Source organism: Ochotona curzoniae, unplaced genomic scaffold, assembly GCF_017591425.1.
Source record: "Ochotona curzoniae isolate NIBS_2020 unplaced genomic scaffold, NIBS_Ocur_1.0 scaffold_4701, whole genome shotgun sequence".
Classification (NCBI taxonomy): Eukaryota; Metazoa; Chordata; class Mammalia; order Lagomorpha; family Ochotonidae; genus Ochotona; species Ochotona curzoniae.
In genome coordinates this window covers 19,626,659-19,638,812 of record NW_024467122.1, presented here as the reverse complement: position 1 = coordinate 19,638,812, position 12,154 = coordinate 19,626,659, and the positions used below count along the sequence as shown (strand labels likewise).

At 43.1% G+C, this 12,154-nt stretch overlaps 1 long non-coding RNA gene across 1 annotated transcript; it reads left to right on the top strand.

Annotated features, from left to right (window-relative positions):
• The first annotated feature begins 546 nt into the window (after positions 1 to 546).
• LOC121149226 lies at positions 547 to 7,284 on the top strand. Its single transcript, XR_005882630.1, has 3 exons — positions 547 to 1,971; positions 2,104 to 2,267; positions 7,153 to 7,284. It is a non-coding gene; the product is annotated as an uncharacterized LOC121149226 (long non-coding RNA).
• The last annotated feature ends 4,870 nt before the right edge of the window (positions 7,285 to 12,154 follow it).

Sequence of the window (12,154 nt, the reverse complement as noted above, 5' to 3'; positions counted from 1 at the left end):
GAGCTTCTTTAGAGTCTCCCCAGGTGGGTGCAGGGATGCAAGGACTTGGCCAACCTCTGCTGCTTTTCCAGGCTGTTAGCAGGTACCTGTATTGAAAGTGGAGCAGCTGGAACTTGAACCAACACCCACATGGGATGCTGACACCACAGATGGAGGCTTATACTGTTATACTATGGTGCTGTTTCCTCAACTAGAAACTTAAAGTGAGACCAGAAGAGGTAAGAATGGCAATGAGATAAAAGTGTGTTGGGGTTCAGTCAGGGTAGCTGATACCAGCAAGCCTCAGAGGGGAGGCACAGTGAACGGAGAGGAGCAGGGTGGGATCCTACATGGGCTTTTGTGCTTGTTTCCTTCCCTCTTGGTGGAATCTGATCTTAAGTTTCCTCGCTCATCTGTAAAATGGGAGACAGAGCCAGCTTGGCAAGGCTACCAGAAGAGTCACAAATTGCTTTGTAAATGTTGCAGTTTCCACAAACATTATTATCCGTGTCTGACAACTCACTTCAACTTAAAAGTGAAAGGATGGTTTAGACAGGAGTCTCCACAGGGCCTTCACCAGGAGCTTCTTCTGGAAGCTCTATGTTCAGGGAAGTGGGGTGGAGCCACCTCGTTACACCAACCCTCTGTTCATTATCTCTGAGCTCAGAAGGGATATGTTTCCTCCCGTGGGCTTCTCAGCATTTAGAAGGGGCAGCTCTTCTGGTTCCTGGATGTGCCTTTACTTTCAACTTCTGCGATTTCTCTGACTTGGATTTCTAGTTCATGTGTTTTTTTTGTTGTTTTAGAGTATGTTTAGGAACAGTTACCTTTGATTAGACAAACATGCATTTTTTTCTAACTCGGTAAATCCATATTAATAGAATTCTTGGACATTGAAAAATCAACATGACATTTGGCCATAGCAATGTGTATCTAGCAATTGTATCTAATATTTACAAAATCTGTATGTTTAATTTTGCCTGGTACACAGATGACTGTTTGACGAAATGAAGACCTGTCTGCTCTCTACTTATTCCTCTCCATTGTCTCCCCTTGTAAGAGTTGAGTAGGGTGGGTGTTGTAGTGCAGCACATTAAGCTTCCATGTTGGATGTAGGTATTCCATATTGGAATGTCTGATTCCAGTCATGTTTACTCTATATCCTATCCAGCTTCCTACCAATAGGCTTGAAAGACAATGATGATGGCCTAAATGCTTGGTTTCCTACCAACTATATAGGAGACCCAGGTGGAATTCTTGGCTTCTGGTTTTGGCCTAACCTTGCCTATCCCTGGATATCCTGGGCATTTGGGGGAGTAAATCAACAGATGGAAGATCTCTCTTCCTTTTTCTTCTCTCATATCACCTCACCTCCCAACCAGGTCCTTAGGTATCTGACTACTTTTCCCACTGGATAAGTTAGCTGATGACATATTGACAACCTGCAGAACAACTTTGAATTCATGAAAGTGTTTCACTCCTCTACACGTGTGCCTTCCTGCTGCCTGGCTGTGAAGCCAGAGCCTCAATCTTGAAGAGATTGTAAATAACTTGGAAGAGGGATCCAAGGAAGAGATATTCTTACTCATAACAACCCTAGAAAGCTAATGGCTCTCATCTTACACTTAAGGAAACCAAGAAGCAGAGGTCCAGCAATGTCACATTACCTTCTGAAGGTCATGTGGCTGGTACATGACAAGGTTTAGAGTTGAGTTTGGGTCTCTGATTTCCAAGTCCATGTCTCTTCCATTTTACCAGCCTGGCTCTTGTGTGGGTCCACACGTGAGAGAAACCACAAGGATGAATACTAGGTCGCACCCAGTTGAGGGGGTGATGAGGTCATGGCAAATCCAGGCATGCTAATTTGTTTTCATTCTTCCTACCTTTTCCTGTATCTCCCAAGGGTCTGGCCTCTTGTCTGGGCTCTGGCTTCCAGTTGGGTCTGGTGAAGCACCTGCAGGAGACCATGGTCTATGGAAGACATAAAGTCAGGTAGCTACTCACCTGCCATCCCCATTGGAAGCAGCTATGGCTGTCTGTCTACTTGAAGGCCCTAAGCCAGGTGGCTTCTCTTACAGCTCTCTCTGCTTTTTTTCTAACAGTTCCCTCCCCTTGTCTTTTCAGGCTCGAGTGATACCTGCTTCCTTGAGGCCAGTCCCCTCCATATCTCACGGTTCCTCTTGGGCTCCTCAGACCCAGCCCGCTCCTTTGTACAAGGTCTTTTGAGTTGCCTTTGAGGTGCTACCTGTTTCCTGAGAACACAACTCACCAGTTCATGCCCTGTGCAGGTAAGACAAACTGACAGCAAGAGAAGCTCTGGGAGATCTTAACAGGGAGCCCTTCAGGAGGAGTTAGGGCTTCAGCTGGGCTGGTCAGGAAGGCAAGACTTAAGGGATTGGGATCGTGAGGCAAGAACATGCCCAGAGAGCATCAGCAATGGCAAGTGTTCACATGGCTTTTGGGACATGCCTGTAATTGGGCCAGTGGTAGAATAGGATGCTGGGATGGAAGCAGATTGGAGGACGTGAAGGGAGCAGTGCAGCTTATGTGCAGGAATTAGTGCTGTTCTCTGTGCACTTCCTGAACTCCCTTAATCCATCCCCAATAGCCCTGTGATTGTCATCATTTATTTATTTTTACTTAAAGGTTTTATTTATTTGAAATGCAGAAAGGGGTTCTGTTGGTTGGTTCTGGGGCAGGCCCAAGCCAGGAGCCACAATGCTACTCTGATCTCCCACAAGAATTTGAACCCTTTTCTGCTGCCTTCCCTGGAAGCACATGAACAGGAAGTTGATCAGAAGAGGGTTGGCTGGGACTGACGCTGGCACTCTAATACTATTTGTTAGCTGTGGCTTAACCTGATTCAGCAGAACAGCAGCCCCAGCAAGCATGGTTTGTAAAAGGAGCAAAATCTGAGTCACAGACAGGGTGAGAAGTAGTCCTAGGCCACCTCGCTGCTAAGTGGCCAGGGCTTCAGCTTCTGTGGTCTGGCTCCCAATCTGCCCCTAGACCCCTAGTTCTAGACCCAGAAGCCATTGAGTGTTGTGAAAACAGGGTTCATCCTAAAAAAGAGAGGGCCCAGGAGGGCAGGACAAAAGGTATGTGGGGAAGAGTAGTAGGAACCTGCAGCTCCCTGTGCTTCCTGCACCATTAGAGCAAGCTTCTCGCCCTGCCCTTCAGCAGGGGTGACTGGCCAGTGTGTCTCCCTTTCAGATGCTCCAGATTAGGTTTCTTGATCCTTTGAGTGGCAGGGAAAGGGGAAAGACTTATGTTGGAGTGGCTGCAGGTTGCCTTATAAGCAGCAGTTTGCAAAGGATCTGGAACAAGTGACTACCCAGGTCTTAGCAGAACCTGCTTTGCTGAGCAGTTGAGGGGTAATGGTAGGTTTTAGACCAGGCTGGTGGGTATTAACTTAGAGTAATGCCCTCTTGTGCAAGGACATACTTCCAAAATCCCTAGTGAGTATATGAGACCAGACATGGTGCCAGGCACTGTATATACGGTTTCTCCTGTACCCCTCTAGAAAAGACAAAGTTTAATTTGTACATTAAGTACAATAAAAGATGAACAATAAGTAATAATAAAATGGAACAACCTTGACAGTTTACAAGGGTACTTTAAAGAGTTTGTGGAAACATACAATTAAAATATAAATTTGTTTTGGTTGCAGAAACTTAAAATCCATGCCTGTGAGCAGCATTGAAAAAATTTATGAAAAATGCATATAATGAAAAATATGCACAGGTTTCAAAGGTTTTTTTACACCAAAATAAAATTATCTTTTAATTCCAATTTTTTTTGGACCTTGGGTAACTAAAATCAGAGAAAGTGAAATGTAGGATAAGGTGAGGTCACTGTAATTGATTCTGGTTTTTTTTTTTTTTTTTTTTTTTTTTTTGTGCCGAGAGATGAATTTCCTTAGCTGCCAAAATAGCTCTAATTGCTTTCAGGTTTCCATGTGGAATTGTGGGTTTAATGATCATGTGTACAGCTGTGGTAGTTACACCTCCCTGGTGGGAGCCCTTATGGCGGAGGCTAGCCTTAAGTCGGAGTTACAAATGTTAGTGCAAACTGCTCTCCTCTCTGAGTCCACCTGCCTTTATTGCAAAGTCACTTCAAAAGGATGCTCAGGATGTTGGAAGATAGTCCTGCTTCCTCCTCTTTTCCTCTCTTCCTCCTTGCCAACTTGTTTTATGAAAAATTTTACACACATACATGTAAAAGTAACAGTACCTTTGCTATCTTACCAAGAGTTAACAATGCTTGCTAGCTTGATGTGTTGGGTTGTCTTATTTTACTGAAACTATGTATTTAATTTTAAAATGTTATTTGAAATGAGAGACAGAGATAGAGACAGATGGTTCATCTGGTGCACCCCCTACAAAAGCAAAGGTTGGATTCTGCCAACACTAGAATTCAATCTAGGTTTCCCACATTAGTAGCAGAAACACAAGTACCAAGCCATCACCTATAGCCATCCAGGGTGCACATCAGGAGGAAGCTACAATCAGAAGCTAAACTAATTTAAAGCAATCCCAAATGCAAATTTTACCCCAAACACTTTAGTATGTATTTCTAAGAAAACATTTTCTAAGTACAATGACAGTAATACGTCTTACAATAACTTAACAGTAAAAGAATACCCAGATAATATTTGAAAAGCTTCAACTACCTGTTGATTATTCTAATGTAGATCTCAACATGAAGGGAAGTAAAAGGGAGAGAAACCAGCTATCTGGAACATTGGTCATGGCTCTTGGAGTTCAGGAATTTCTTTGCTTAACATTGCCAATAAAGTGCACCCTGGCGTTTGTGGTTTTGATCATCTGGAAAGGACATCAGATGTCAGTGGCCTTTAGCAAAGTCTGCTGTGACAAAATGTAAGCCCTAGGCCTTGGGGGGCTGTCTGGGAGGGATCTGTTCCTCCAGAGGATACCTGGGTGAGAGTTGGTGCTCCCTGAAACTCTTTTGGTGTCTCTCTGTGTTGTCCCAATTTTGGATGACACAGACAGAATCCAACTAAAATAAATGAAGTGCTATTTAGGGCTGATGATTTAAAAAAGAAGTCATTGAGTAAGTGTCAAAAACTACCCCACACCATTGTTTTGTAGGAGAAAGGACTTATTTTGTACCACCAGAGTGGGTGTGAAATTACTTCGGAATTGCATGAAAGCTTTCTGGGGGAAATAAGGGTTGGACACCTCGTGATGTCCTTTTCCATGTTTTTGGTTCTCATTTTACCATAGACCTGCAAGCACTCTCTCACATTGTAGTATTTGGAAAGTATCCCTCTATCTAGGGTTCTGTATAATCTGACAAGGATACCATGCTCTTGGGAAGCTAGTCTCCTAATGAGAAGTGGGACTGTCAGTAGAAGTTGAAAATGAAGTTTACATGTAATGTGGACATAATAGGCATACAGAAGTTACTTTTTTGAACCTGAAACTTGGGGGAAGGGTGGGGACAGGCCCATACATTTTCATATTCTCAGGTAGGTCTGGATTGAGCTATGTGACATCAAAAATTCATTGGTTTTTTAAGCTCATTAGGCCTCTGATCCAACCTCGTATTGGCTCCAGGTCCTCTGGTCTTGCTCAGGTTTTCCTAGCTCACATTCCCATTGTCATCTTGGACCCTACACCCACCCTCCTTTGAAGGAGACCACAGTCATTGATACAGCCCTGGGCTGTGTGTTGGCTGCCTTGCACAACCCAACACCAGGGTGGGAAACATGACTCCTCTCCTCCTCTCCCACGCTGCTGAGCTCTACATCAATATATCCAGTTGCCATTCAAAAGCTTCAAGTGAGGGGCTGCAATAGGACCTTCCTCTGCCTCCCCAGTCTGGCTCCTTCCCTGTCTACTGCATTGCATGGAATGAGGAAATCGCCCAAGCCAGAAACTGAGGGTTTTCTGGACACATCCTCATGATTATGCCATTACCTATTCCTGAATTGTTTACTTGCAAACGTGCTTCCATGTTTTGCTTTCCTGCTATTGCTGCCTCTACCACTGATCCAGGGATAATCCCCCATCTGTCTGCTAAACCCTACTTATCCCTTCCTCATATGGTAGTCAGAATGGCTGTCTTAATGTGGAAATTACATCATGCCACACAGTCCTAGGCAAAACTCTGATGGCATTGGGGAAATGGAAAAAGGAAACTGCTTAATAAGGCTTGTATATCCGCTGTGCTCTGTGCAGTGCTAACTCTTCTGAAGCTACGTTCTCAGTCACTTACAATCTTTGATTCTTGCTGGACTTTGTTTTCTGGAACTTTCAAGGCCATTTCTGCCTCAGGGTGGGATCCACTTGGGGTTTCCTCTTCCAAGGAAGTCTTTCTCTGTTCCTCCCTACTCCATCTAATCTGTTTTCCAACTTCCCCGAGGACAGATTCTTCTCCATTCTTCTCATTGATGGGAAGCCAACCTCCTGCACAACCTCTGGCAGAGCTTGGGTTTTTGGAAAATGTCTGCTGAATGAGTGAGTCATGAGTCCAATAAATACTGAACTCTCTCCATCCTTATAAAAGTACTAGAATGAATGTCTGAATATACAAACCTACATTTTTTAAGAACCTACATTTTTGCTAGATCAGCCAAGTCAACAGTGGGTATACAGGCCAGTATTTACTTTATAGTTACAACACCCATAACAAACTTTCTATGAAACAGAGTAAATTGTGTTTTAAATGTGTGCTAAGATAGGTTGTATTTTATCTGCATTCCTCAAGTTGCCAAGGTTCTTGTAAAATGCCTGGAAGAGGTGACCCTTCTGTACTAAGCCATTTGATTTCTGAGTACAGAGACCTATAATATATCCATTTAGGAAACCTCAGTGCTTTATTAGTGCTGGCTCTTGAGAAGGCTAAAGTCAAATGCATGTTAAACAGCTCTGTAACTTCACTGACTTCCATTGCCATTTTAAAAGAGAAGAGCCAACACATTTGTAGAACTGTTTCCTGTAATACTTTTCAAAAAGTTTCACAGTTTTTAGTTTTCTTTTGCTTCACAGAAATGAGTTTTTCTTCGAACCATGAGCTTACATACTGAGCCTATGAACTTACTGAGCCCACTTGTACTAATTCTTTTGAAAATTTTTATAAATGAAATTATGTGAGAGGCAGGGTGGGATGTGGAAAGAGATTTTCTCCATATACTGATTTACTCCCCAGGTGCCCGCAGTAGCTGGAACTTAGATTCACTGAAGTTGGGCCCTGGAACTGAGTGTTCTTTGTGGGTGACAGCAGCTCAGTCTCTTGAGCCATCAGCATTGCCTCCCGGGAGGCTGGAGTCGGGAACTGAACCAGGTACTCTGATGGTGAGTGTGCATGCCTTCACTACTAGACAAAATGTCTACTTCTCAGTTCACTTAAGATGCACTGTTTTGACTGCGTACCTCTCTGTAATTTGTGTTCAGTTTAGTTTTTTCCATCTTGCCAATTTAATTCTTACTTTTATTTTGTGAATGTGGTTTCTCTATTCATCCATGTTATAAACTCCTTACAAATGAGAGAACATACCTTTTAAAAATTTTCCTGGTCTTCGGAGTAACAGGGTAGGCAAAGTTTTGAAGTAGCAATAGCAGAGCATCCAAAGTCTCATGGACATAATCTGCCGCTCACATTGCATGTCCAATAAGATTTTGTTGGAGGAGCAATTTAGGCTAATGAAGACTTCCCCTTGACACCTGCTCTCCTGATAAGGACAATGCTGAAGAGGAAGTGTGACCAGCCCCACTGCTGGCATCTGAAGATTCTGCGAGGGTATAATACAGATCCTCCCACCTGTGTGGCTTTGGCTAATGCAAGCCGCATGGCTGTGCCTATCTTTGGAAGGGTTGGGATAGAGCAACCCTGATGTGTATCTGCAAGGAGGAGAGTCAGAAACACTGAATGCCTTGTGTTGCTGATGCACAACTGGGCACTTTCGTGCTCTGGCTCACAGTAAGACTTCCTGAAATGCCACTTTCATTGATGTTCTGAGCTAAATGCAAGAGAGAATATGGCTACAGATTGTGAAGTGAAGCAAGTATTGTTAGTGTATTTGTACTTTCCTTCCTGGTTTCACCTTCTCTTCTAAAATCTGGAAAATACAACCCTAGAGACTTTTTCAGAATGAATGACCCATGTGAATACCTGGCTTTGTGCAGCAGAGAGCCATGCACTGATAAATCCTACAGTATGGTCAGTTGAGCTTGGCAGCATTTCCACCAGTGACTTGAATGATTACAGATGTTGATGTGCAAAAGACATTTGAAGTCTATCTGAACCTGCCATTGAATTTACTGGCCTGACTAATTTGGGTGATAGCAGTATGACTCAAAGCTTGAATCATAGGCTAGAATAATGGATTCCTAGTAAAGAAGCAATGTGTGATGTTAACATCTAAAGTCCAATTGTACAGCTACAGGATGGCAGGACATTGAACAGCAGCCTGCGTAAAGCTCTCCATGTAGACCCTAGTGGGCCTGACACCAGCAGTGGGATATGATGACTGAGTAAGCCTCAAGAATTTCAGTTTGTTTGCTTGGGAATATAACCCCTGGGCCAGAGGAGAGAGTTGAGGAAGTTACTCAGACCCATTCATCATTTGGGGAACTGGAAAAACTAAAGAAAAATTTGGAGTTACCCGTGGAATGAGGATGCCCAGAACAGATGAAGGAGCTAGGTCAACATAACCAGGGCCAAAAATGTTTCTTATATAGCATTTTTGGTTTTCATTTCACAGTAATCTAACCATGAAGGACTTATGTGATTGTTCTACACTTATGCCAAATATTTAATTATTGCTGGTAGCTTCATGCCTTACATTTCTATCACCTAATCAAGTGCACATTTCCCTGCAAGTTCAAAGTCATGTAGTACATAAATGATCATTTTAGAAAAGCTATGCATTTATTATGCATTAATGCATAATTACTTTATTCTTTGAACTGCTATAATTCTTAAGTAAAGCACTAAGGAGGTGAGCAGTAATACAAACAGGTAAATAGTTTCACCATGGTGGCATTTCATTTGGATTATGCACAATGAAAAATCTGCTTGCCTTCAACACCTGCTTGTAGAAACTGTGTTTTCTTTGTTTTAATCATTTATTATAATTGTGATTCTGGAGAGCATTTATTAAACAGAACTTCAATCTGGCAAATGTGGTTACGAACAAGACCTTCACAAGAGATTTTGTAGGTTTTTTTTGGCACTTTGCTTAGTAATATGTCACCTGCCCATTCTAACTGTCCCATTTCAATAAAACAGGTCTAGCAGCTTCCATCAGCCTTTCCCTCAGCCCCATTAAATAAAGTTAGGCACAAGATAAGCTGGTGAATAGGCTCTGTTTCTTGTCCGTTAATGATTCATGAAAAAGAAGGAATGTTTTCAAGTTCCTTGCTTTATACCCAATCTTAGAACTAGAAATACAGATGAGGAAATCCTGAGGAAACTATTCATGGGCTTTAGAGTAATGACAATGACAGCAGTTCCAGTTGACGTTGAGGTGTGGGAGAAGAGATGTTCGTTTAAACTTTCTCCACTAGAGGCCCTCCCCCTAATTACCTTGACATTTGTGCCTCTTGGGAATTTTCCTTGGCCCATGCTCCTGGCTCTTTGCTCTTGAATATAAATCAAATTTTATTCTTGGGTTTGAACTGTTTACTATAATTATTGTTTACAGACTAACTGTAGAGCCAGAAAAAATGAACTTGTTGTTCATGAGAAATTAAGCCAGTGATGATGGATACAGGCTTGGGATTTGATCCCTTCAGCTGTCGTGGACAAAAGGGAGATTTACAGTGTTCTTAGCCTCTAAAATTCTAGTTGGGAACCTAATCTAGTGATGCAATATTAAAGGACAATGATGCATCCCCCAGAAAGCCTTATGGAGAAGAGATGCATTTGTTACTAAAATTTACAACCACTTCCTGGTCTTACCAATCTGTTAAATTTTCAAAAATAACATTTTGGAATGTCAATTCAGCCTAGAATTCTCTGCTTACCTTGTACAACCTTATCCCACTTTTTTTAAATTTTAAGATTTTTTTATTTATTTGAGAGTCAGAATTAGAGAGAGACCTGGAGGTGTCAGGGAGAGACATGACTCTTCCATCTGATGATTCATTTCTCAAATGGCCACAATGACCTGGATTAAAAGCAAGAGCCTGGCGTTTCATCCTGACCACCCATGTGGATGATAGAGACAATCTTCCACTGCTTTCCCAGGTGTGTTAGCAGGGAGCTGGTGCCCAAATGGAATGTTGGCATTGCAGGTGCCAACTAAACTCACTTCATTATAAGCATCAGCACCCTGCATAGATTTTTAGAACTTAGGACTGAGTCTTTTTCATTGAGTAAATAAGTTTTGATCCAGAATATTCTTGAATTTCTTATGAGTCAACTCAGTAACAGAGATTGGAAATCCATTGTTCTTGTTCAGAAAAATCCTCATCGAAAGCAAGTGGCATGTATGCTCACTAGAATGGGTAATCAGCTTTGTTTTATTTGCAATATTCTGGCCGTGTATAAAGGCTCATGGGAATGTCACTGCCCTGTTCCCCCTTGTGCTCATGGCTTCCTCGATGTGGCCTTTGCATGCCCTATTCATGTTGAGATATGAGTATCTCACCATTTCTCCCAGACAAGTCCAAGATCACATTTACATGTAGAATATGAGTCTATCATTGAGGGAAAGGTTGGAGACAACTGAGCATGGGGCCCAGCACATTAGACTAGTGGCTAAAGTCCTCACCTTACACACACTGATATCCCATATGGGCACTGGTTTATGTCCAAATGGCCCCACTTCCATCCAGTTCCATGCCTGTAGCCTGGGAAAACAGTTGAGGATGGCCCAAAGCCTTGGGACCCTTCACCCACGTGGGAAACCCAGAAAGAATCTCCTGGCTGTTTTCAGATTAGCTTAGCTCCAGCTGTTGCAACCCCTCGGGGAGTGAACTAGCAGATAGAAGATCTCTCCCTCTGTATCCCGGACTTTCAAATAAACTGGGGATGAATTTGCCTGTGCATGTAGGAGAGCGTAAAGATGCTTCAGGGTGTTGGGTCTGAGTGCTTAGGAAGGTGGATGTTACTGTCACTTGGGGTACCTCTGCAATACCCATGGCATGACAGATGTTAGGAACAGGCCAATGGAGCTGGCTATTGGGACAGACCCACCACCAGGCCTAGCAGGATACGCCATTGCAGTCCTCACCTGCCCTCTGGCTATGCTATCCTGGACTGGGCACAGCGTCACCTCAGGTTGACTGTGGCTGCCATTTGCAAATTTACAGATTTATGAAAATGCTACAAAATGCTGAATGCTGCCAATTGTATTTATACCATGACCAAGACATACTCCCTTCTAGGTACCCAGGATCCTGCTATGTCATTGCCCAGCTGCTTTCTGAATTTGCTAGGTTTTTTTTTTCAGTTGCCCTGTGAGCATGACACGTACTGCAGCTCTTCTATGTGTCACCCTTTCTGTCACCTGTAGCCCATGAGTGATAGTTTGATATTGAATGTCACATGTGTTAAAGCTCTGGTTTCCAGAGTGGCACTGTTAGGAGGTGGTGAGCCTTTGGGAGTGGGGCCTAGTGCAGAGCCCTTAGGTTTTGGGGTGGGGGTGTGCCCTGAGGAGGAATTTTCAAGAGAAGCTTGTCAGTAAAGCTTGAGTCTGATCCTATTCTCTGTCCCTGCTTTCCCACTCCCCATGTGCTCCTTCTACCTGCACCCCACCATCTGCCACCTTCCATGGAGCCTTCGCTAGCCTGGGTGCTCCTGTTCAGACTCTGAGGCCATGCAGCTATAAGTTAAATAAATCCCCCTTTGCTTCTAAGTGGCTTCTCTCCAGGGATATGCTACCCTGCACCTGACTCACACATTTCTTCGAAATGAAAACAAATCTGAGTTTGCCACAGCAGTCAAATTGGTTGGCCTTTACTTTACTTCACTTGTTTTTTAACAGCCGTTAGAAAAGTCTGCCATATATGATAATAAGAGACATCAGTACAGTTCTGAATTTAAAGTGTAGGGAAAGACATCTACCAAGTTACTGTTCCATGTGTACCTTTTATTCTCGTGCCATCTGTCAGATGTCTGAAAGAAACAGTTGGCCTCCGCAAGCCTTCTGATTTCCTGGGTGAGGGTCGCTGTCCCCCATGTATGACGCTCGAGCGCTTACAGC